This window comes from Rhinopithecus roxellana, chromosome 13 (assembly GCF_007565055.1).
Source record: "Rhinopithecus roxellana isolate Shanxi Qingling chromosome 13, ASM756505v1, whole genome shotgun sequence".
NCBI lineage: Eukaryota > Metazoa > Chordata > Mammalia > Primates > Cercopithecidae > Rhinopithecus > Rhinopithecus roxellana.
In genome coordinates this window covers 86,603,330-86,628,169 of record NC_044561.1, presented here as the reverse complement: position 1 = coordinate 86,628,169, position 24,840 = coordinate 86,603,330, and positions in this window count along the sequence as shown.

Genomic DNA, 24,840 nt, shown 5'->3' with positions numbered 1-24,840 from the left:
ACTATTGCTACAGAATAAAAGATGAAATGCTCCTGATTATTGTAAATACAAAATTGCATGCAAGATTGTGTAAAGACAATGCCAGGTTGGACTGCCAGAATGAGCCAACAGCATGTGATGTGCTTCCCCCTGCAGAGAGCCTATTAACGGACTTGCAGTCAAGGAGGTTTCACATCACCAAGATTCCTATCCCAGAAAAGCAGATGTTCATACTTACCTGGCAGGCGAGATACCATGATCACGAAAAGCAGATGTTCACAGCTCTGGGAATGGAATGCGACCCTCATGGAGAGCCTATAAACAGACGCATGGGGGGCACCTGTCCATATGGAAAGATAGGGCTACAAATGCCCTCATCTTGCCATGGCTCTTCTAGGCCTCTTTAGGGTTAAGGCATACTCCTTTATGAGAAATTCTGGTCTAACCGGTTGTCTAACTTCACGTCCTGTTTCTATGAATTGTTTGTAACCAGCTTTTGCTGCAACTGTTACTGCTGACTAATATCTTGCTAATCATAGGTTATGGAAAGACTGTGTTCCTGTTTTAAGGCTCTGTTAGAAATTACTGATGCACACACTATATTGTAAATTCTTATCTCTACATACTGTACTTCTGCATACAGATGTTATGTTAAAGAACTACTTCATCCCCATGTGACCATCTCACCTCATAATCAAATGACCCTAAATCCCTCACTAACCTACCCTGCCTTCACTAAACTTAATAATAAATGCTGGCATATCCAGTGCATTGTTGGCACCATGGGACCAGAAGGTGGTGACCCCCCTGGACCCAGCTTTCACTATCTTGTGTGTGTCTATTATTTCTCGACCTGCTGATCCGCCTGGGAACAAAGAGAGAGCCCCGTTGCATTGTGGGCTACTGATACGATTCCACAATATCTGGCACCCAACGTGGCCTTCTTTGTTCCTGCTCAGTGCACTCCGAGTGCGGGTTTGTGACGACTAGCCTTCAGTCTCGACGGTAAGGTCTCCAGGTACACTTTGTCCTACTCTCCCCTCTTTTTGGGTTTGTCGACCGGTAATATTCCAGGATTATTATGGGACAATCGCAGTCTAAACACCAGGCTTATCTGTCTTTTATTAAACTTCTTCTTAAACAAGGTGGAATCAAAGCTGATTCCAATAACCTTATTCTCTTATTTCAGACTATTGAAAAATATTGTCCTTGCTTCCCTGACAAAGGTTCTATGGACCTGTTAGACTGGGATAGAGTTGGTGTCACACTCTGCCAACTCATGAGAGATGGTGTTGTACTTCCTATTTCTGTTTGGACTGACTGGGCTCTTATTCATGTTGTTTTACTTCCTTTTCAGTCTGGTGATCCTCTTCAACTGCCACAAGTTAATGCGGATGGTGAACCGCTCCCTTTACCTCAGGGAGCTGACCCTCCTCCTGATGATGAGGAAGAATTCAATCTCTCCTTGTTTTCTCCCCAAGAGGAGGAACCTGGTGATGATCCCCTCCCTCTGCCTCCTATCTTGGAACCTGTATATGTTAACTCTTCTTCTACTAAGCCATTTTCCCCTCTGCCAGAGGAGGACGTGTGGCATTAATCTAAATGGCCTGTTTTCTCATTCCTCTCGTCCTTTTGGACCTCTCCCCTCTTCTAAGCCTACTGTTTCTTTCGATACTCTGGGACCCGTTCTTTCAGAGGCTTGGAATCTTGCTTCCCCCCGGTCTGTGTCCCAGTGCCCTCACTCTCCTTCTCTTCCTCTGCCCCTGCACAATGGATGTGTGAGTCACCTGTTTGGGTAGAGCAGTGGCTACTTTCCAAACACAAGTTGGAGGCTTTAATTAAAATTGTTAATGATTTACTACAAGCAAACACTATTGAGCCCTCCTTATCTCCATGGAACTCACCTGTGTTTGTTGTACAAAAAAAGTCAAGAAAATGGAGGATGATAACAGACTTAAGAGCTGTTAAAGCAGTTATTAAACCTATGGGGGCGTTACAACCCAGTATGCCGTTCCCCTCCATGATTCCTAAGGAGTGGCTTTAATTATCATTGACCTTAAAGACTGCTTTTTTCATATTCCTTCAGACAAGTCAGACTGTGAAAAATTTTCTTTCACTATACGATCCATTAGCAATTCAGCTCCTGCAGCTAGATATCAATGGAAAGTTTTACCTCAAGGACTGATTAGCAGTCCTACTATTCGTCAGTTGTTTGTTGGTACTGTGTTACAACCTATCTGACAGACTTTTAAAAATAATTACATTCTTCATTATGTGGATGATATACTGATTGCTGCTCCCACTAAAAATGAATTAATTCAATATTTTACCTCTTTAAAATTAGCTGTTGCCAATGCAGGACTTCACATTGCTCCTGAAAAATTCTACAAGTCACTCCTTTCCTGTGCTTAGGAATGCAGCTAGAAGCTCACCCCATTAAGCCGCAAAAAGTCCAACTTCATACTGACAATTTAAATACCTTAAATGATTTTCAAAAATTACTAGGTGACATCAATTATCTCAGACCAACCCTAGGCATTCCTACTTATGCATTATCTCATCTATTTGCCACTTTACCAGGAGATACAGATTTAAACAGTCCTCACTCTATCTGAACCAGCAAAATGAGAGTTGTCTTTTCTAGAACAACGAGTGAGAGAGGCACAAGTCTCTCATATTGACCCAAATTTACCTTTACAATTTTTAGTTTTTCCTTCCATCCACTCTCCTACAGGACTTATAGTACAAAGTGATTCTTTAGTTGAATGGGTATTTCTTCCTAATTCAGCTTCTAAAACTCTTTCAATATATGTTGATCAAATAGCCACTTTGATTGGGTTAGGATGTCAATGTAGCCCCAAAATTTCTGGCTTTGATCCAAACCTTATTGTGGTCTCTTTGTCAAAAAATGAAGTTAAAAATGCCTTTTCTGCAACTTTGTGCTGGCAGTCTAATCTGGCTGACTTCATTGGCACTATTGATAATCATCCGCCTTAGTCAAAATTCTTTCAATTTCTATGAAATACTTTCTGGATTCTACCAAAACTTACTTGTTCATCACCACTAGAGACAGCCGTTACCATTTTTACTGATGGATCCAGTAATGGAAAGGCAAAGTATGTAGGACCAAAAGATAAAGTGATTTCTAATCCATACACTTCTGCACGAAAAGCCAAGTTGTTTGCTGTTATCTCTGCATTGCAGGATTTTGGTCAGCCTCTTAATATTGTCTCTGACTCAGCTTATGTAGTCCATGCCACTAAGGCAATAGAAACAGCTACCATCAAAAATATTGCTGACACTAATCTGTTTTCCTTGTTCTCTTTGTTACAAAAAACTGTCAAAAACCAAAACCATCCTTTTTTTCATCACTCACATTTGTTCTCATACTAACTTGCCTGGACCTTTATCCAGTGGTAATCATAAAGTTGATACTCTAGTTTCTCTAGCCATTACAGATGCAGAAAAATTTCATCAACTCACTCATACTAATGCCTCAGGTCTTAAACATAAATATTCTCTCAGTTGGAAACAAGCTAAACAAATTGTACAACACTGTTCTCAATGTCAGGCTCTTGTCTTACTCACACAATCTCCCGGAGTTAATCCCCAAGTCCTTTCTCCTAATGTTATCTGGCAAATGGATGTTACTCGTGTTCCTTCTTTTGGAAAATTAGCTTATGTGCATGTCACAGTTGACACCTTTTCCAATTTCATCTGGGCTACCTGTCAAACTGGAGGAGCCACTTCTCATGTTAAAAAACGTATGTTTTCATGTTTTGCAGTTATGGGAATTCCCAGTGAGCTCAAAACAGACAAAGGTCCAACCTATTGCAGTAAAGCTTTTAAAAATTTTCTTGATCAGTGGCATATTAAACGTATTACTGGTATTCCTTATAACCCACAAGGCCAAGCTATTGTAGAAAGAGGTAACAGAACTTTAAAATTACAATTACTTAAACAAAAAGAGGGGGATAAGGAGTTGTCTACCCCTCACATACAACTAAACTTGGCATTGCTCACATTAAATTTTCTAAATATTCCTAAATCTAGTTCTGTTACTGTTGCCGAAAAACATTTCTCTGTTAACCGTCCTACAGTAAACCAAGGAAGGGAAGTATGGTGGAAAGACATTCAATCTAATATATGGTCAAAAGTTTCTGTTTTAACGTGGGGAAGAGGCTATACTCATGTTTCCCAGGTGAACATCAGTCTCCTGTTTGGATTCCTGCTAGACACGTGATATTGTGTCCTGAAGATGCATGCAGCAAGGAGACAGAGAAATTTGCTGAACAAGCACCACAACAGGAAACAACTAACACATCCAAACGTTAAAAAGAAGAAAATAACCACACTAACTCCTTTACAACAGGCAATCCAGTCAGCCATCCTGAACAACTTGTCTCCAGTGAGCCAGGTCTGGCTCAACCTCTGCCTCCTCCTGATGACACTGATCTTTCTACCCTCTGTCACCCCAAAGACTGTTAAAAACTATACATATTGGGCCTATATTCCTTTTCCTCCTCTTATTCAAGCCATGACATGGATGGATGCTTCTATTGAGGTCTATGTCAATGATAGCATTTGGATGCCTGGTTCTGTAGATGATCGTTGTCCTGCCCAACCTTCAGAAGAAGGAACCCCTTTCAACACCACTTTAGGTTTTAGGTATCCACCTTTGTGCCTGGAACCCACTAACGGATGTCTCTCGTTAGATATTCAAACTTGGGCAGTCACACTACCATCTAGCCACTCTGTCCCTCCTTTAGGACATTTGGTATCAGGGCTCTCATTAAAACCTCTAAGGCAGATCAAAACAGGAATCCCTGATTATAGTCACACAACCCAATATAAGCGTTCAGGACTTGCGTGTCCTCTCAGCTTGTCTTCAAATGCTGACAAATTAATATGGAAGGATTGTGTTAGTTCAGAAGGAACAGTGTTATTTAATTCTTCTCACTACACCATTGTTGATTGGGCTCCTAAAGGTCATATTACTAATGATTGCTCTCAGGGTCACAGAGATTGTCAGCATTTTCTCTATGATATTACTTATCAAAAAAGTAGTGACAAACCCTCCCCTATCATATCGTAGATTTAACTCCTTTTTTCCTTTTAAGTGGAAAGGGGCAGGGGTTGCCCCTCCAAAGCCAAGGCTTGTTGTTCCCCACTTAGCACCTGAACATTCAGAATTATGGAGATTAACCATAGCTATGACTGGTATGAGAGTTTGGGCTGGAGAAAGAGTTATAAGTAAATCCACCTTGCCACCTCGAAAACTAAGACAACAGATGGATTCACACTATCATTTCCACACAGCCAAAAATATCACTAAGGCAATCATCAAAAGGTCAATTCAAAGATGGGACAGTAAAGATTATGAGGAACTATACCCCCCAGTTGCTAATGTTCCCCCACCATCTCTCATACAACCTATTCCCCCAACCCCACATTCGCAAAAAAAAAAAAAAAAAAAAATACCATCCCAAAATATATATACTATCTATATGGAGTCCAGCAAAACTGTACCACTTAAAAGTTGTGTTAAACCACCATATATGTTATTAGTTCAAAAATCAACATAATTACCTGTGTTAATTGTTACCTGTATACTTGTATTGTCTCATCCTTTAATGAATGTCATAGTATTTTAATAGTCAGAGCCAGAGAAGGTATTTGGTTCCCTGTAGTCTTACATAGGCCTCGGGAATCTTCCCCTTCTATCCCTGTTATTAACAATATTTTACAAAAAAAATTCTTAAAAGGAGTAAACGATTTATTTTTACATTAATTGCAGTAATAATGAGCTTGATTGCTGTTACTGCAACTGCTGCTACTGCTGGAGTTACATTACATCAATCTATAAATTGTTCATTTTGTGGATAAATGGCAAAAAAATTCTACTCAGATGTGGAATTCTCAGTCAGGTATTGATCAAAAATTGGCCAATCAAATTAATGATCTAAGACAAACTGTCACATGGATGGGAGATACAATTAAGAGTTTAGAACATAGGTTACAAATGGAATGTGATTGGAATACTTCTGATTTTTGTATAACTCTGTTTCAATATAATGAGTTTGTTCACAATTGGGAATCACTAAAATGCCATTTACAAGTAAGTGAAACTAATTTAAGTTTAGACATAAGCAAGCTAAAAGAACAGATTTTTGAGGCCTCTCAAGCACACTTAACTGCTTTATCCAGTCCTGAAGTTTTAGACGGTATCTCTAAGGGATTATCTAATCTCAGTCCCATTCAATGGGAAAATCTTTGGGAGGATCCACTATTGTCAATTTAATTCTGTGTATAATTTGTGCTGTTGGTTTATTGTTCATGCGTAAAATTGGAAAAAATATTCTTCAATCCAGTCGTAATCAGCACCAAGCTATGATTACTATGGTTCAAGAAAGATGTAGGGAGACCCCCTGAAACTATTGCTACAGAATAAAAGATGAAATGCTCCTGATTATTGTAAATACAAAATTGCATGCAAGATTGTGTAAAGACAATGCCAGGTTGGACTGCCAGAATGAGCCAACAGCATGTGATGTGCTTCCCCCTGCAGAGAGCCTATTAACGGACCTGCAGTCAAGGAGGTTTCACATCACCAAGATTCCTATCCCAGAAAAGCAGATGTTCATAGCTCTGGGAATGGAATGCAACCCTCATGGAGAGCCTATAAATGGACACATGGGGGGGCACCTGTCCATATGGATAAGATAGAGCTATAAATGCCCTCATCTTGCCACGGCTCTACTAGGCCTCTTTAGGGTTAAGGCATACTCCCTTATGAGAAATTCTGGTCTAACCGGTTGTCTAACTTCACGTCCTGTTTCTATGGATTGTTTGTAACCAGCTTTTGCTGTAACTGTTACTGCTGATTAATATCTTGCTAATCATAGGTTATGGAAAGACTGTGTTCCTGTTTTAAGGCTCTGTTAGAAATTACTGATGCACACACTATATTGTAAATTCTTACCTCTGTATACTGTACTTCTGCATACAGATGTTATGTTAAAGAACTACTTCATCCCCATGTGACCATCTCACCTCATAATCAAATGACCCTAAATCCCTCACTAACCTACCCCTACCCTCACTAAACTTAATAATAAATGCTGGCATATCCAGTGCATTGTTGGCACCGCAGGACCAGAGGGCGGTGACCCCCCTGGACCCCGCTTTCACTATCTTGGGTGTATCTATTATTTCTTGGCCTGCCGATCCACCTGGGAACAAAGAGAGAGCCCTGTTGCATTGTGGGTTGCTGGCCAGATATCCTGCAATAGATCTCAAACTCCTGGGCTCAAGCTCTCTGTGCACCTCAGCCTCCCAAAGTGCTGGGATTACAGGCATGAGCCACCACACCTCGCCTTCATTGACTTTGAAGTGTGAAGGGACAATAGCTTGCTCTATCTCCCTCTTCCCTCCCAAAGCAGATATCTCTACTGTTTAACTCCTGCAGATGTCATTCTGATGCAGGCAACCTACAAAATTGGGGCTCAGCCTGTGAGGGCTTGTGGCTTTGCTCGGAAATAATTCAAGAATGAGACAACAGTGAAAGAAAGCATGTTCATTAGAGCAACAGTGTGCACAAAATGGCTGCTCTGTAGACAAAACAGAGCTATCCCATAGGTAGAGTAGCACAGAAGAGCATCTGTGGATTGCTGACTAACTTTGCTTATACCCACTCTTATTTATATGCTAAATAAGGGGCAGGTTAAGGTTATTCATGAACAAGGGGTGGAGAGTTCCTGGAATTACACAAGGAAACTCCTAGATCATTGCCACAGAATTTGTAAACTGTCAAGGCACGGATGGGAGTGTCTGAAGCAAATGCAAATAAGCAGTGAGGGTAACTAGAGATGGCTTTCATCTCCATCTTGGTTCTAGTAGGTTTTCTTTGCCACATCCCATCTTGATCAGCAGCAGGGAGACTGAGGCTCAGAAAACAAGTCCAGCTGATTTCTGCCTCAATCCAAGGGATGCATTAGATCTTCTGTTGTTTTTGTGATAATCACTGGAAAATTGCACAAGCACAAATACAGACATTTTAAAACCTTTTTAATTAAATTAATTAATTTATTTTTTGAGATAGGGTCTTGCTCTTCTACTTAGGCTGATCTTGAATTGCTGGCCCCAAGTAATACTCCCACCTCAGTCTTCCAAGTAGTCAGGACTATAGGCAAGAGCCCATGAACTCAGTCAAAAACGCAGATTCTTGATTGGGTGTGGTGGCTCATGCCTGTAATCCTAGCACTTTGGGAGCTTTAGGTGGGCAGATCACTTGAGGTCAGGAGTTCGAGACCAGCCTGACCAACATGGTAAAGCCCCATCTCTACTAAAAATACAAAAATTAGCTAGGCATGGTGGCACATGCCTGTAATCCCAGGTGCTTGGGAGACTGAGGCAGGAGAGTCACTTGAATCTGAGAGGCGGAGACTGCAGTGAGCCGAGATCACACCACAGCATTCCAGCCTGGGCAACACAGTGACACTGTCTCAAAAAAAAAAAAAAAGAAAAAGAAAAAAAGAATTGCAGATTCTTAAGACAGCCACAGAGATACCAACAAAGGGATTTCACATCTTTACACTGCCATTAATACTTCATTATATGCTAAGAAGCCAACTTTTTTCATCCATTATTTTCGTCAGATTGTCTGCTCATTGTACTTTCTGCTGGAATGTGGCCCAGTTTTTAAATTTTTATTTAAAAAATTTAAAAAAGAGAATTTTAAAATTTTTATTTAAAAAATTAAAAAAAAAAAAAAAAGAGATGAGTCTCCCTCTGTTGCTCCAGTTGGGCAGGCAGTGGCGCAATCTCAGCTCACTGCAATCTCTGACTCCTGGGCTGAAGCAATCCTCCAGCTCCAGCCTCCTGAGTAGCTGGGATTACAGGCATGCACCAGCGTGCCTGGCTAATTTTTGTATTTTCAGTAGAGATGAGGTTTCACCACGTTGGACAGGTTGCTCTTGAACTCCTGAACTCAAGTGATCCACCCACCTAGGGCTCCCAAAGTGCTGGGATTGCAGGCATGTGGCCCAGCCCTCTTCCAGTTTTCTTAATTCAAATTTCCAAGAATCCCCAGGCCCAATTTTTCCTAGGCTAATGACAAGCCCATGAACTGACTAAAGGGCTGCTGAATTAGGTGGCTTCTTCTGGACTCATCAAATGTGGTGCTGGTGAGTCAGTGCCATATGATAGAAATCTTTTGGCAACTTTAGCATTAGGGGTCTGTGGGCAGTTTTTTCTAGAAGAGAGTGGTCTGCCCAGTACATAGACCCACTGTTTCTCCATCTTCCCTTCTTCCTTCAGTCCCGAAAGTCAAATTCTCAAAGCAATCGCTTAGCATAAACTCATTTTTTTACCTATCTTGTTCTCAGTTCCACCTTCCTTCTGATCTAGGCATAGTCAACATTCAAATTTCAAGTTTCCATGCTAGATAAAGGTAGGATGAGCCCTCAGAATTCTCAGCATATTCTGAACCTTCACTTGGCGCATGAGTGTCCATTCCCTTTCAGTCCAATCATTCATGACGTCTGTTTGGCAGTAGCAACAATGGCTGTTTCATTAACTTTCCCTGCTGCCCGCTTTCTGGCAGCAATGCGAGCAAGCAGTGAAATGGCCAAATAGTGGTAGACAGGCAGGAGCAGAGTGGAGGCAGAAGCCAGGGTGCTGAATAATGAGCCTATGAATAGCAAGACCTGACTGCACCAGGCTTCCTGAGCAGCCTGGAGGAGAGGATGGGCCCCTCTTGGCTGGGAGGGTGGATGCTGAGCTATGAGGAAACACCACAGGATTCACTGGCCTTGGCAGGGCTATAAAGACTCTGCTTTCACTTGAATAAACTTTTCTTGAACAACATCTCCTGTGTATTTCCACAAATCTGTTTTCTCAGAGTGTTCAGAATTCATTCCTTTTTGGTTCTTCTGCTGCTCAAAGGAAATAGAAACCCAAAGGATCAAACTTCTCAGTGTAAAATAAACACAATTCTTTTTGGACCTGCTAAGTCAGAAGAAAATGAGGCCAAAGAATGAACAAGGCACACAGCTAAAACAAATCAAATTGTAGCAAGCCTTCTCTCACACTCCCCTTTCTACCTGGTTGAATCAATGGATGGACATGTCACATCCTCTTTTGTCAGTTGCTAAGGGTTGCTTTATATGTTCTTACTTACAATGTATTTTTTTAGTTTTGCTCTTGGCTTTCCTGTCCAAAATCACTGTCCCTTCTCTTTACCCACAAACCTGTAGGCTTTCTCCATCTGCCCCATATCCCTTCTAAACTCAGTGATGACCTAATAAACATTTACATGCAACGGTGTCAATGACACATGATGTTAGAAAAGATTACTGCTTCAGGGTCATCCCCAGCATGTTGATCCCCGCCAACTGATATTAATAATGGGTCTTGACCCTCCAACCCTACCTGCTAACGACTAAGATGCTCTATATGGAGCCCACTAAATATATACAGCCAGCTGCAGCTGGGATTCAGACTTCAGCCAAGCTCTGAGCACATGTATTGCCTTAAATCAGTTTCTTCCCCTTCACCAGAGAGAATGCCTGAGGACTAGCCTCCACTCCTCAGTTTCACCTTGTTTGCCCCATCAGTTAGTTGGAAGCTGATGTCTAGAGTCTTCAGGTACAGCACACTCTCAGCTCCTGCGTTAGTTCCAACCAAGGGTGGGCAGGTAGGCTGTCAGCAGCCATGTCCCACTATAGGGGAGAAAAACTCCCTCTGCCTTCCTAGGTTCTGGTGCTGGGTCTGAGAATTAAACTGACATAAGACAGATTCACAGTAAAAAGGCATACAAATTTTATTTAATATTTTTACATCCACAAGGGAATGCTTATAAGAAAAATAAATGCCCAAAGAAACAGTCAGGACCCAGAGCTTATATTGTAGGATTTTTTTTTAAAGGAAGGATAAATTTGTGAAGAAGTGACAGGACAAATGGGTGTAGGCAGTAAATTGTGGAAAGTGTCTAGAAAATATATGGCGTAATGGACGATAAGGGTTATTTTAGTAGGTTCGTTTGTACAGATCCATTAGCCATTGACTCCCAATCTCTGGTGATAAGAATGCTCTTCTCTTCCTGGTACAAAGAAGGCACCTTTCTTATGGGAAACTTTATGACTTACTTTTATGTCAAAAGAGGGAGTGAGATCAGAAAGCCCTTTCTACATCTGCTGTTTCTCAAGTTCCTTTAGCTCAGAATAATTAATATGCCAAAGTGGCATATTTTGGTGTGGTATGTTCTGAACTCTTTCACTACCAGGAGCAGGTGATTGGCTTTGTTGTCCTAGCCAACCAAATAAGAATCCCAGTCCTCTCCTCCTGTGGGGAGGTAGCCCTGCACCCATAGCATGTGCAACATGCCTCCCATTGTGGGCTCCACTCAATGAATGTGGATGATGCAACAGTGAGTAAAGGAGACATGCTTCTGCCTTCTTAGAACTCATGAATGTAAAGTCTATCTAAAATGTTTTCTGGTTAGGAAGAGAGAGAGAGAGGCCTTGGCCTCCCAAAGTGCTGGGATTACAGGCATGAGCCACTGCGCCCGGCCTGAACAATTTGAGGTAAATTATACACATCATGCTCCTTTACTCCTAAATACTTTATTGATTTTGTAAGAATGAGGATATTGACTCTTGTTACCACACTATAGTTAAATAGTGCTAAGAGGGCTCAGAATGGAGGGATTTGATCTGCCTAGGGAGGCCAGAAGATGCTTTCTTGCAAAAGTGGAAATTGAGCTAAAATCTGAAGGAAAGGAAGAACGGGTTAATAGGGACTGCAGAGGGAAAGAGCACCAAGCAGATGGAACAGCCTTCCCCCTGGAGGATGGGCACAGCTGTTCAAGAAGCTGAAAGCAACAACACCAGCTGGTGCACCCAGAGAGAGGAAGGTGGGGCCACACCACCAAGGGCCTTTCTTTCAGGCATAAGGACTAGACTTTATCATAAAGCGATTTTGCTAAATGGACAGAGACAAAGGGCAGGGGAGTTTCATGTATAGGCATGAACATTGTTGCAACGAAGGACCATGGATATAACATGGATAAAGAGGGGAGTGAAGGAATGGGAAGGCTGAGGGGAGAAAACATTTGGTCTGTGCACTCCATTCCCCCATGAAGTAGAAAGCTCAAGAAGCCACCTGGGAGGGTGGGACATTGCTGAGCTTGCCTTGGTCTCCTGGGGTGTGCTGTTGGGACACCGGGATCCTTGATCAGGGAGATCAAGGCTGTGGGTTTGGGAGCCAGATTCAGAAGAAGAGCAGGTGGCATCAGGAGGTGCGTGTGGGAAGTCCCTGAGAAGCTAGAACCTGGACGCTTGGGAGCTCGGGGGAGCTGTGGAAGAAGGTCAGAACAGGAACCCATTTACTGGCCTGGGTGAAGCTAGGAATACTTCTAAATATTTTGCTTAACATTACAAGTAAATATAAATATACTAATTTTCATTTATATACCATCTTTGACTATTATTTTTTTCCCTGAGAGGGATTCTTTTAAAACAATTTTAGAAATAATATCAAACTTGAAAACATTAAAGAAGTAAAAATATTAGAAGGAGTATCCATAAACCCTTTTCCCAGATTGACCTCCTATTAACATTTTACCTTACTTGCTTTATTTACTTATTTATTTTTTGAGACAGAATCTTAGCGGCACGATCTTGGCTCATGGCAGCTTCCATCTCCTGGGTTCAAGCAATTCTGGTGCCTCAGCCTCCCAAGTAGCTAGGATTACAGGTGCACACCACCACACCTGGCTAATTTTTGTATTTTAGTAGAGACAGGGTTTCACTATGTTGCCCAGGTTGGTTTCAAACTCCTGAGATCAAGCAACCTGCCCACCTTGGCCTCCCAAAGTGCTGGGATTGGAGGTGTGAGCCACTGTGCCAGGCCTGAACAATTTGAGGTAAATTATACACATCATGGTCCTTTACTCCTAAATACTTTATTTATTTTGTAAGAATAAGGATATTCACTCTTGTTACCACACTATGGTTATCAACCTGCAAACTTATATTAATATATCACTTTATCTGATCAACAGTGAAAACCCAAATTCCAACAGGTGACCCAGTAATTTCCTTTATAGCAGTAGTTTTTTTCCTCCAGTAGAGGATTCAATCTAAGGTCAAATATTGCCTTTAACTGTTATGTTTCCATAGCCTCCTTTAATTTGGATAATTTCCATATATGTTTGGCTATCATTTTTAATATCCCAGTGTTTTCCTAGTTATCTTCCTCTTTTGTAGAATTATTGGAGCAAAGCTATAAACATTTGAGCACCTTTTGTAAAACAGACTGACATACCAGAATCTCTGGGACACATTTAAAGCAGTGTGTAGAGGGAAATTTATAGCACTAAATGCCCACAAAAGATAGCAGGAAAGATCTAAAATTGAGACCCTAACATCACAATTGAAAGAACTAGAGAAGCAAGAGCAAACACATTCAAAAGCTAGCAGAAGGCAAGAAATAACTAAGATCAGAGCAGAACTGAAGGAGATAGAGACACAAAAAACCCTTCAAAAAAATCAATGAATCCAGGAGTTGGTTTTTTGAAAAGATCAACAAAATTGACAGACCGCTAGCAAGACTAACAAAGAAGAAAAGAGAGAAGAATCAAGTAGATGCAATAAAAAATGATAAAGGGGATACCACCACCATTCCCACAGAAATACAAACTACCATCAGAGAATACTATAAATACCTCTACGCAAATAAACTAGAAAATCTAGAAGAAATGGATAAATTCCTGGACACATACACCCTCCCAAGACTAAACCAGGAAGAAGTTGAATCCCTGAACAGACCAATAACAGGCTCTGAAATTGAGGCAATAATGAATAGCCTACCAACCAAAAAAAGTCCAGGACCAGACGGATTCACAGAGGTACAAGGAGGAGCTGGTACCATTCCTTCTGAAACTATTCCAATCAATAGAAAAAGAGGGAATCCTCCCTAACTCATTTTATGAGGCCAGCATCATCCTGATACCAAAGCCTGGCAGAGACACAACACAAAAAGAGAATTTTAGACCAATATCCCTGATGAACATCGATGCAAAAATCCTCAATAAAATAATGGCAAACCAAATCCAACACCACATCTAAAAGCTTATCCGCCATGATCAAGTGGGCTTTATCCCTGGAATGCAAGGCTAGTTCAACATATGCAAATCAATAAACGTAATCCAGCATATAAACAGAACCAATGACAAAAACCACACGATTATCTCAATAGATGCAGAAAAAGCCTTTGACAAAATTCAACAGCCCTTCATGCTAAAAACTCTCAATAAATTAGGTATTGATGGGACATATCTCAAAATAATAAGAGCTATTTATGACAAACCCACAGCCAATATCATACTGAATGGACAAAAACTGGAAGTATTCCCTCTGAAAACTGACACAAGACAGGGATGCCCTCTCTCACCATGCCTATTCAACATAGTGTTGGAAGTTCTGGCCAGGACAATCAGGCAGGAGAAAGAAATAAAGAGTATTCAATTAGCAAAAGAGGAAATCAAATTGTCCCTGTTTGCAGATGACATGATTGTATATTTAGAAAACCCCATTGTCTCAGCCCCAAATCTCCTTAAACTGATAAGCAACTTCAGCAAAGTCTCAGGATACAAAATCAATGTGCAAAAAATCACAAGCATTCTTATACACCAATAACAGACAAACAGAGAGCCAAATCATGAGTGAACTCCCATTCACAACTGCTTCAAAGAGAATAAAATACCTAGGCATCCAACTTACAAGGGATGTGAAGGACCTCTTCAAGGAGAACTACAAACCACTGCCCAATGAAATAAAAGAGGACACAAACAAATGGAAGAACATTCCATGCTCATGGATGGGAAGAATCAGTATTGCGAAAATGGCCACACTGCCCAAGGTAATTTATAGATTCAGTGCCATCCCCATCAAGCTAGCAATGACTTTCTTCACAGAATTGGAAAAAACTACTTTAAAGTTCATATGGAACCAAAAAAGAGTGCTCATTGCTAAGTCAAATCCTAAACCAAAAGAAAAAAGCTGGAGGCATCATGCTACCTGACTTCAAACTATACTACAAAGTTATAGTAACCAAAACAGCATGGTACCAGTACCAAAACAGAGGTATAGATCAATGGAACAGAACAGAGCCCTCAGAAATAATACCACACGTCTACAACCATCTGATCTTTGACAAACCTGACAAAAACAAGAAATGGGGAAAGGATTCCCTATTTAATAAGTGGTGCTGGGAAAACTGGCTAACCATATGTAGAAAGCTGAAACTGGATCCCTTCCTTACACTTTATTCAAAAATTAATTTAAGACGGATTAAAGACTTAAATGTTAGACCTACAACCATAAAAACCCTAGAAGAAAACCTAGGCAATACCATTCAGGACATAGGCATGGGCAAGGACTTCATGTCTAAAACACCAAAAGCAATGGCAACAAAAGCCAAAATTGACAGATGGGATCTAATTAAACTAAAGAGCTTCTGCACAGCAAAAGAAACTACCATCAGAGTGAACAGGCAACCTACAGAATGGGAGAAAATTTTTGCAATCTACCCATTGGACAAAGGGCTAATATCCAGAATCTACAAATAACTCAAACAAATTTACAAGAAAAAAACAACCCCATCAAAATGTGGGTGAAGGATATGAACAGACACGTCTCCAAAGAAGACGTTTATGCAGCCAGCAGACACATGAAAAAATGCTCATCATCACTCGCCATCACAGAAATGCAAATCAAAACCACAATGAGATACCATCTCACACCAGTTAGAAGGGCAGTCTTTAAAAAGTCAGGAAACAACAGGTGCTGGAGAGGATGTGGAGAAATAGGAACACTTTCACACTGTTCGTGGGACTGTAAACTAGTTCAACCATTGTAGAAGACAGTGTGGCAATTCCTCAAGGATCTAGAATTAGAAATACCATTTGACCCAGCCATCCCATTACTGGGTATATACCCAAAGGATTATAAATCATTCTGCCATAAAGATACATGCACATGTATGTTTATTGCAGCACTATTCACAATAGCAAAGACTTGGAACCAACCCAAATGTCCATCAATGATAGATTGGATTAAGAAAACGTGGCACATATACACCATGGAATACTATGCAGTCATAAAAAAGGATGAGTTCATGTCCTTTGTAGGAACATGGATGAAGCTGGAAACCGTCATTCTCAGCAAACTATCACAAGGACAAAAAAACCAAACACCGCATGTTCTCACTCATAGGTGGGAATTGAACAATGAGAACACTTGGACACAGGAAGGGGAACATCACACACCAGGGCCTGTCGTGGGGTGGGGGGAGAGGGGAGGGATAGCATTAGGAAATATAACTAATGTAATGACGAGTTAATGAGTGCAGCACACCAACATGGCACATGTCTACATATGTAACAAACCTGCACGTCGTGCACATGTACCCTAGAACTTAAAGTATAATAAAAAAAAGACTGTCATATTTTTCCCCGAATGATTACTAGTTTATGCTACATGTACTATGTGACTATATCTGTTTTCCCACACATTTGACAGGAAATGTCTTTTGTTTTGTTTTGTTTTGAGACTGAGTTTCACTCTTGTTGCCCAGGTTGGAGTGCAATAGCGTGATCTTGGCTCACTGCAACCTCCGCTTCCCAGGTTCAAGTGGTTCACCTTCCTCAGCCTCCTTAGTAGCTGGGATTACAGGTGCCCGAAATCACACCCGGCTAATTTTTTGCATTTTAAGTAGAGACGGGATTTCATCATGTTGGCCAGGTTGGTCTCAAACTCCTGACCTCAGGTGATCCATCCGACTCGGCCTCCCAAAGTGCTGGGATTACAGGCGTGAGCCACTGTGCCCCGCCAGCTGTGTCTTTGTTGGTGATTTCCATTCAGCAGATATCAAATGGAGTGGTACCTCATTCTTATTCTGCTTTGCATTGCCTTCAGTGTAGGCATACGTTTCCCATAGCCTTTCTTATCAGATTCCCTCTTGTCTGAATTCTACCTGTCCATACCTTCTGAGGTTTGTCCTTAAAAGCAGAAACTGATTTGTTGTTGTTGTTGTTAGTTTTTGGACTTTATTCCCACACAAATACCTATCGGAGTATTACAGAATAAGTGTTGCTAAAATTTTAGAAACTATTTTTATTTTTAAAATAAAGAGTAGTAGGCATAGCGGGGAGTGCACTAGCTCTTGTGGATGAAAACAAAACAAAACAAAACGAAACACCAAAAATCAGACACGTTTCCTATTTAATTTAGCTGGAGCTGGCCAGCTGTGGCAGTTTGACAGAATTGCAAGCCAAGTGGAAGAAAATCAAGAACTTGCATGTCCATGGATTTTGTTTTGACAGAATGTTACATATACAGACACAAATATTTTTAAAAGTTCTCATCTGTCCAACAGTTTTTTTGCGGGGGGAGGATTTTCACTGCTTTCTTCAAATTCCATGTTACTAATTTTCCCAGAATCTTTGTAAAGAGATATCAAGGTAGATCTAAATTATACAGTTGTAGATGGGGGAGGGTGGCTAACCTAAGAAAACTTCCCTGGTGGTAAATAAGAACTATTTTTTGAATAAATGCTTTTTATTATTCATTATTATATATTTTGAATGAATGCATTCATAGTATTCCAGGGAAATGTATAGGTTGAACAACAAATCGACATCTCTAAGATCAAAGCTACTTCTTTTGGAATTGTATGAAACATGAAGGATGTTTCATGAACTTTCTCAGCCCCACCACTCACGTCCTCGCCCAGTTCTCTTGCAGGAAACTTTTTTTTTTTTTGAGACGAAGTCTTGCTCTGTCTCCCAGGCTGGAGTGCAGTGATGTGATCTCCGCTCACTGCAAGCTGCGCCTCCCGGGTTCACGCCATTCTCCTGCCTCAGTCTCCCGAGTAGCTGGGACTACAGGCGCCCGCCACCAGAATGGCTAATTTTGTTGTATTTTTAGTAGAGACGGGTTTTCACCGTGTTAGCCAGGATGGTCTCGATCTCCTGACCTCGTGATCTGCCTGTCTCGGCCTCCCAAAGTGCTGGGATTACAGGCCTGAGCCACTACGCCCAGCCTGCAGGAAACTTTTTTTTGATGTACTTATACAAAAAAGGAAGGAGATAATTGAGTGACTGATAACATATTCATGTTGTGGAGATTTTATTTCTATAAAACTAAGTCAAAGAGTATAAGCATTTCAAATTTTGGCCGGGCGCGGTGGCTCATGCCTGTAATTCCAGTACTTTGGGAGGCCGAGGTGGGTAGATCACTTGAGGTCTGGAGTTTAACACCAGCCTGACCAACATGGCAAAACCCCATCTCCACTAAAAACACAGAAAATTAGCTGGGCATGGTGGCGGGTGCTTGTAATCCCAGCTACTAGGGAGAATCACTTGAACCCAGGAGATGGACCTTGCAGTGAGCCAGGATGGCGCCACTGCACTCCAGTCTGGGCGACAGAGCAAGACTCTGTCTCAAAAAATAATAATAATAATAAAATAAATAAATAAAGAAGTTTAAATTTTAATAAATGTTCTACAGTTGTTTTGCCTGTCTACCAAGTTCATGGCAACTTATGATTTTATCAGACATTTTATTTGGCTGCCTGTTTCACCATACTCTTCCCAGAGCTGTATGCTTTTAATCTTCCTACTTTTTTAAGCCAACCTAAGAGTTGGTTGATAGACTAAAAATCCATTCTAAATTTTTCCTGCTAACTTTGCTAAATACTAACTAATAATAGGCCTAAAAATAAGTAAAACACATTATAGTGTTAAGTTAATCTACCTTTCTGGGGTACAGAGATTTCAATGTATTAGGTGCTCAGGATCACCAAATCAAATACCATTTACAAAAGTAGGAAATACAGAAAACTAATTTGTATGCAATTACAGCATGAGATAGGATTACTGATCGTTGCTACTCCTGGTGATAAAGATGCAACAGAGACAGGTGGCACATCTCTAATCAATAATTAAGGGTGAGTCAACATCCCAGGTCAATTTGAAACTATTATACTTAAAAGCTGTTTATCAAGTACCAGCTCGATATTCAAATCTATGATATATGTAGGGTTGAAGTGAAAAGATAATTGTGAAGATTACTTTATTTCACTGAAAAATAAAACAAGCTATTAACGATTAACTTTATTTTTTAGTATTTTAATAATCTCAGTAGCAAAGACAGCGAAAAGAGCCAATTTTCTCTTTTTCTTTCTTTTCAAAATTATTCCCAGGGATGCTGGTTTATTAAAATAATGTCAGTGGGCTTATTAACAACAGGATCTGTTGGGCCTTCAAGTCATCAAGGCAAGTATGTTCTTCTTAAATTATATCTATTGCTTGTTTATATTTCATTGATTTTGCAAATGCTTTGTGAATGGGTCTTTTTTGCAAACTTTAATGTCTTCCTCTTTAAACAGAATAGCAACATTCAAAAGGATATTAAAATGAGAATCCCTGTCTTGCATTTCCAGCAATACTGCCACAGGCTTAAAGCGAAAAAAAAAACAAAAAAACCCAAACAATAACAAATGCTGAATTCTCCCACATTTCATATTGAGGTTCTAGGTCATCCACGAAAAAGAACTGGTTGCTGATCCAACCAACACTCACCTGTTAGTTATAAAAAGGATACACAATTTTTTCCCCTACATTTCTTTTCCTTTTTCTTTTCTTTTCTTTTTTTTTTTTTGAGACGGAGTCTCGCTCTGTCGCCCAGGCTGGAGTGCAGTGGCGCCATCTCGGCTCACTGCAAGCTCCGCCTCCCGGGTTCACGCCATTCTCCTGCCTCAGCCTCCCCAGTAGCTGGGACTACAGGCGCCCGCCACTAAGCCCGGCTAATTTTTTGTATTTTTAGTAGAGATGAAGTTTCACCGTGTTAACCAAGATGGTCTCGATCTCCTGACCTCGTGATCCACCCACCTCGGCCTCCCAAAGTGCTGGGATCTCAGGCTTGAGCTACCATGCCCGGCTATTCTCCTATATTTCATCAACACCTTGCAGAAAGGAAAAGTGTTGCTTACCCTCATCTCCAGCCTAGTGAGAAGCGTACTGAGTGGGATCTTCTCAGTACATTTGTTTGGTGGAGTTTGAGGGTAATAAACATGTGAATGGTGACTTAAAAGTTCCAGTTCTGGTCACATGTCTCTGTCAATACATAAAGGCTGCCTACTTCTTACATCTTATCATCACCAACTTGTTACAGGTTGCTGGTTTACAAATCCACAAAACCTGTGGCGAGTTAGGGAAGGTGGTCAGCAGAGCCCACATGTGCACTAATCATATCTAAAGTCAATATAGATTAGGGTTGGCTAATTTGAATATATCCAATCCTAGCTAGGATGTGAACAACAAGACCCATGGGGGTATCAATAACAGAGAAGTTCCTCATACAGAGAATAAGAACCACAGGTATGCAGAGCTTGATGGGACTTGCTGTCAACACAAGGGAGTGTGTGTTACACCTCCGCTTGCCTGAAGCTGGTTGGCCAAGTTGCCAGCCAGAAGTCCTGGACCTCCCTTATACAAAGCCCTTGCACAAGGTGCAATCCACAGTGATGGCCTTGGCAGATACTAGGGAGGGAGGAAATGTCCATACCTACTGATGCTCGCCTACTGTGCTGGTCCATCAGTCACCAACTAAGGTGACTAAGGCCCCACAGAGATGAAGGCACTGTGGCTTCTACTCCACCCCAAATAAATACTTATGAATATTAATTAATATGGAAGATTTAGTTTAGATAGATTAAAGTGAATAGTTCTTTGATATGTTGAATAATACTACAAGTGTCAGTCATTGGGAAAGGCTACCTCTGGTCAGTTTCCCCTCACTATGTCAAAGCTGGTGGAATGACTGTACCGTTTACTGTGTTCACTGAAGGTCTTAACCCCCACAGCTTTGACAGAGAGGCCCATGCATCCAATGCTGAGAAGACTCAAGGCTGAAAGTGGAAGTGGGAGCTTCCTGTTTGGTGGAAGATGACTCCAGTGGCTGCATCAGGAAACAGAGGAGCATAAGCAGGTAGAGGGCATGCTTCCTGTGGGTAGAGAGTGTTCCATAGGAGCATCTGGCCTGGGTTCATTTTATAATAGTCCCATTGAAAGTATTTCCTGGCTGGGGCTCAGTGACTAGACCTGGACATGCTTCAAGGTGTATCTTAGGATGCAGAAGCTGAGGAGGGTTTCATGAAGGAGGCGGCTGGTAGAAGAGCATGGTCCAAGTACAGGGAGCTGCAGCCTGATATTCCAAGGGGGGGACCAGTAAGAAACTTAAGGAAGTGCCCCACCACAGACCAAGTCAGCTTTGAAAATCCTGCAAGTCCAGAGAGCAAGGATGCAGATTTAGGGCAGGAATGCATGGTCGTCAGCTCCCCCAGATTCTTGCTTCCCAGGCCCCTCTCGGTGGCCAGCAGGCTGCAGGTGGGGTGGGTGGGGGACAGAAGTAGAAGGTGGAGGACAGAGAGAAAGTACTGACTACCTCTCACTCACCCACCAGAGAGGAAACTTTCTGTTTTTCTTTTCTTTCTTTCTTTTTTTTTTTTTTTTGAGGTGGAGTTTTGCTCTTGTTGCCCAGGCTGGATTGCTATGGCGTGATCTCGGCTCACCTGGGTCTAGCAATTCTCCTGGGTCTAGCAATTCTCCTGCCTCAGCCTCCCGAGTAGCTGGGATTACAGTCATGTGCTACCATGCTTGGCTAATTTTGTATTTTTAGTAGAGACGGGGTTTCTCCATGTTGGTCAGTCTGGTCTTGAACTCCCAACCTCAGGTGATCTGCCCACCTTGGCCTCCCAAAGTGCTGGGATTACAGGTGTGAGACACCACACCCGGGCTTTCTTTTATTTTTCAAAGGCTAGTCAAGTGAAGCAGTGGGAGTGGAGAAGGAACAAATAAATCTGTAACTGGATGTGATCAGTTAGTTGTAAATACCACTGCACTCAAACCAGCCACAAAGGTAACTTTAAATAAAATTTAGAGTGTTGGTTACTATCCTCCAATAAGAACTTTACATTTTGTACAGACAGTTTGAACATGTGACCCCATGTTCTCTTTTTATTCTCAGAAACTCAACAAACATAACAGATCAATTGTTCAGACAAATAATTACAGGCAGAGACTTAGAAGTAAGGAAACCTGGCTGGGCGTGGTGGTTCACACCTGTAATCCCAGAACTCTGGGAGGCCAAGGCAGATGGATCACTTGAGGTCAGGAGTTCAAGACTAGCCTGGCTAATATGGCAAAACTCTGTCTCTATTACAAATACAAAAATTAGCTGGGCATGGCGGCGTGTGGCTGTAATCACAGCTACTCGGGAGGCTGACGTGGAAGAATCGCTTGAACCTGGGAGGCAGAGGTTGCAGTGAGCTGAGATGGCACCACTGCACTCCAGCCTGGGGGACAGAGTGATATAGGCTTAATCTCTGAGTAGCATGCATATAGTAATTTTATCATTTTGCATCTTTATATTTCTATTAAAATATAATTATTCCTTTTGGGGGGGAGTACATAGACTATCCTTTTTTTTTTAATTTTTTTATTTTTTTTGAGACCGAGTCTTGCTCTGCTGCCCAGGCTAGAGTGCAGTGGCATGATCTCAGCTCACTGCAACCTCCACCTCCCGAATTCGAGCAATCTCCTGCCTCAGCCTCCCGAGTAGCTGGGATTACAGGCGCCCGCCAGTGCGCCTGGCTAATTTTTGTATTTTTAGTAGAGACGAGGTTTCACCATCTTGGCCAGGCTGGTCTCAAACTCCTGACCTCATGATCCACCCACCTTGGCCTCCCAAAGTGCTGGGATTGCAGGCATGAGCCACTACACCCGGCCTAGACTATCCTTTATATGGGAAGATACTTGTTTTGTCCTTACCAGATGTATACATCTTTAAAATATTATATTTTAAAGCATTAATCATTCATGTTAATTATAATAAAAAGCCGTTGGGAGGCTGTAATTAATTTTGAAGGGTATATCCTAGTCTTGGGAAAAGGGGAAGGTGCTTACTTATCTAAGCTTTAATAAATACCACAGGTAAGTAGAAATACCTGTGTACCTATGCTACATCCGCTCAGCCATACACACAGACACACAGACACACACACACCCAACACATTATAGGCAAAGGCCAGTCTGAACTTAGGAATGAAAAAAAAAAAGTTAGATGTGGTCCCCATCTAGAATGAATAGACAGACGGACAGAAAGCAATGGTCACTGCTGCAAATTGAATTGGTGGTTGCAGAGATGAAGTACAAAATGAAAAGCTCTTTCTCAAAGCAGAAAGAACAACACAGAAATAGAAATCATGAGGAGAAAAAAAGATTTGGAGGCCAGATCTCGGAGACCTAAGTGAGACTAATAGGCATTCCAGATGGAGAAAACGGGACAGATGGAAGGGAGTTAATCACACTCATAATTGAAAACTTTGCTGGTTTGACAAAAGACTTGGTTTGCAGATAAAAGTGCTCAGAGCTCCAAATGTGATTAATGAGAAAAGACACATTTTAGCACATCCTGGTAAAGTTATGAATTAAGGATAAACAGTAAAATGTTACTTTTCCAAGCAGAGTAAAAAAAAGATAACGTTAGCATCAAACCGTGGCTTCATTCCTGGTATAGGCCAAGTCTATATTCTCCATGTTTCTGGAACTTTCAGGATCTAAAAGATAAATTTTGTTCCTCTCCTATTTGGCTTCAGTCTGTGTGGTAGATTAAAGATGACTGCAGATTCTTTTTCACTTCCTACAGAGAGGTAGAATTTATTTCCCCTCCCTAGAATCTGGGGTGGCCTGATGATTGCTTAACCAATAGAATGTGACAGAGGTGTTGCTGTGCCAGTTCCAAGCCTAGTCTGTGGAGGGCTAGCTGCTTCTGCCTCCTGCTTCTTAGAATGCTTGCACATTGGCTACTCATTCTCCCAACTCAGCTGCCACGCTGTGAGGGAGCCCAAGCCACATAGATAAGCCGGGAGGAGGCTTTCCTATTGACAGCACAAATGAGTTCAGTGCTCAGAATCCAAATCCTGGGCAAATTCTAGAATAGAGAGACTCTAATAATTCTGTCACACTTCACTCTCTAGTCATGCTCAGCCAACTTTCTTAAAAGAGGTATTTTTTTTTTTTTTTTTTTTTTTTTTTTGAGATGGAGGAGTTTCACTCTTGTTGCCCAGCCTGGAGTACAACAGTGCAATCTCGGCTCACTGCAACCTCCACCTCCTGGGTTCAAGCGATTCTCCTGCCTCAGCCTCCCGAGTAGCTGGGATTACAGGTACCCACCACCACACCTGGCTAATTTTTGTACTTTTAGTAGAGATGCGGTTTCACCATATTTGTCAGGCTGGTCTTGAACTTCTGATCTCAGGTGATCCACCCGCCTTGGCCTCCCAAAGTGCTAGGATTACAGGAATGAGCCACCGCACTTGGCCCCCAGTTAAGTTTTTATAATGGAATTATATGTGTGTGTGTGTGTATGTGTGTGTATGTGTGTGTGTGTGTGTGTGTGTGTGTATGTGTGTGTGTGTGTGTGTGTGTGTGTGTGTGTGTGTGTATGGTGTACTTTTGGAGACCTTGCAATAGCATTTAATCCTCTCCATTGCCAGACCTAAATCTTCTGTTTGGGTATAAAAAAAATGTAGCTTTGTGGTGAGCAGCCAATAGTTTACCTACTTGTTTAAGTTAAAGAAGAGTGTCAGCCTACTAGGGCATGAAATGGCAGGGGTTACTAACCAGATGACTGCATGACAGTTGTTACTATATAAGATTCAAAAAACAAAAACAAAAAAACTTCAAGGAGAACATGGATCCTACTGGAGTTCTGTATCAACCATGTTTGTTACTTT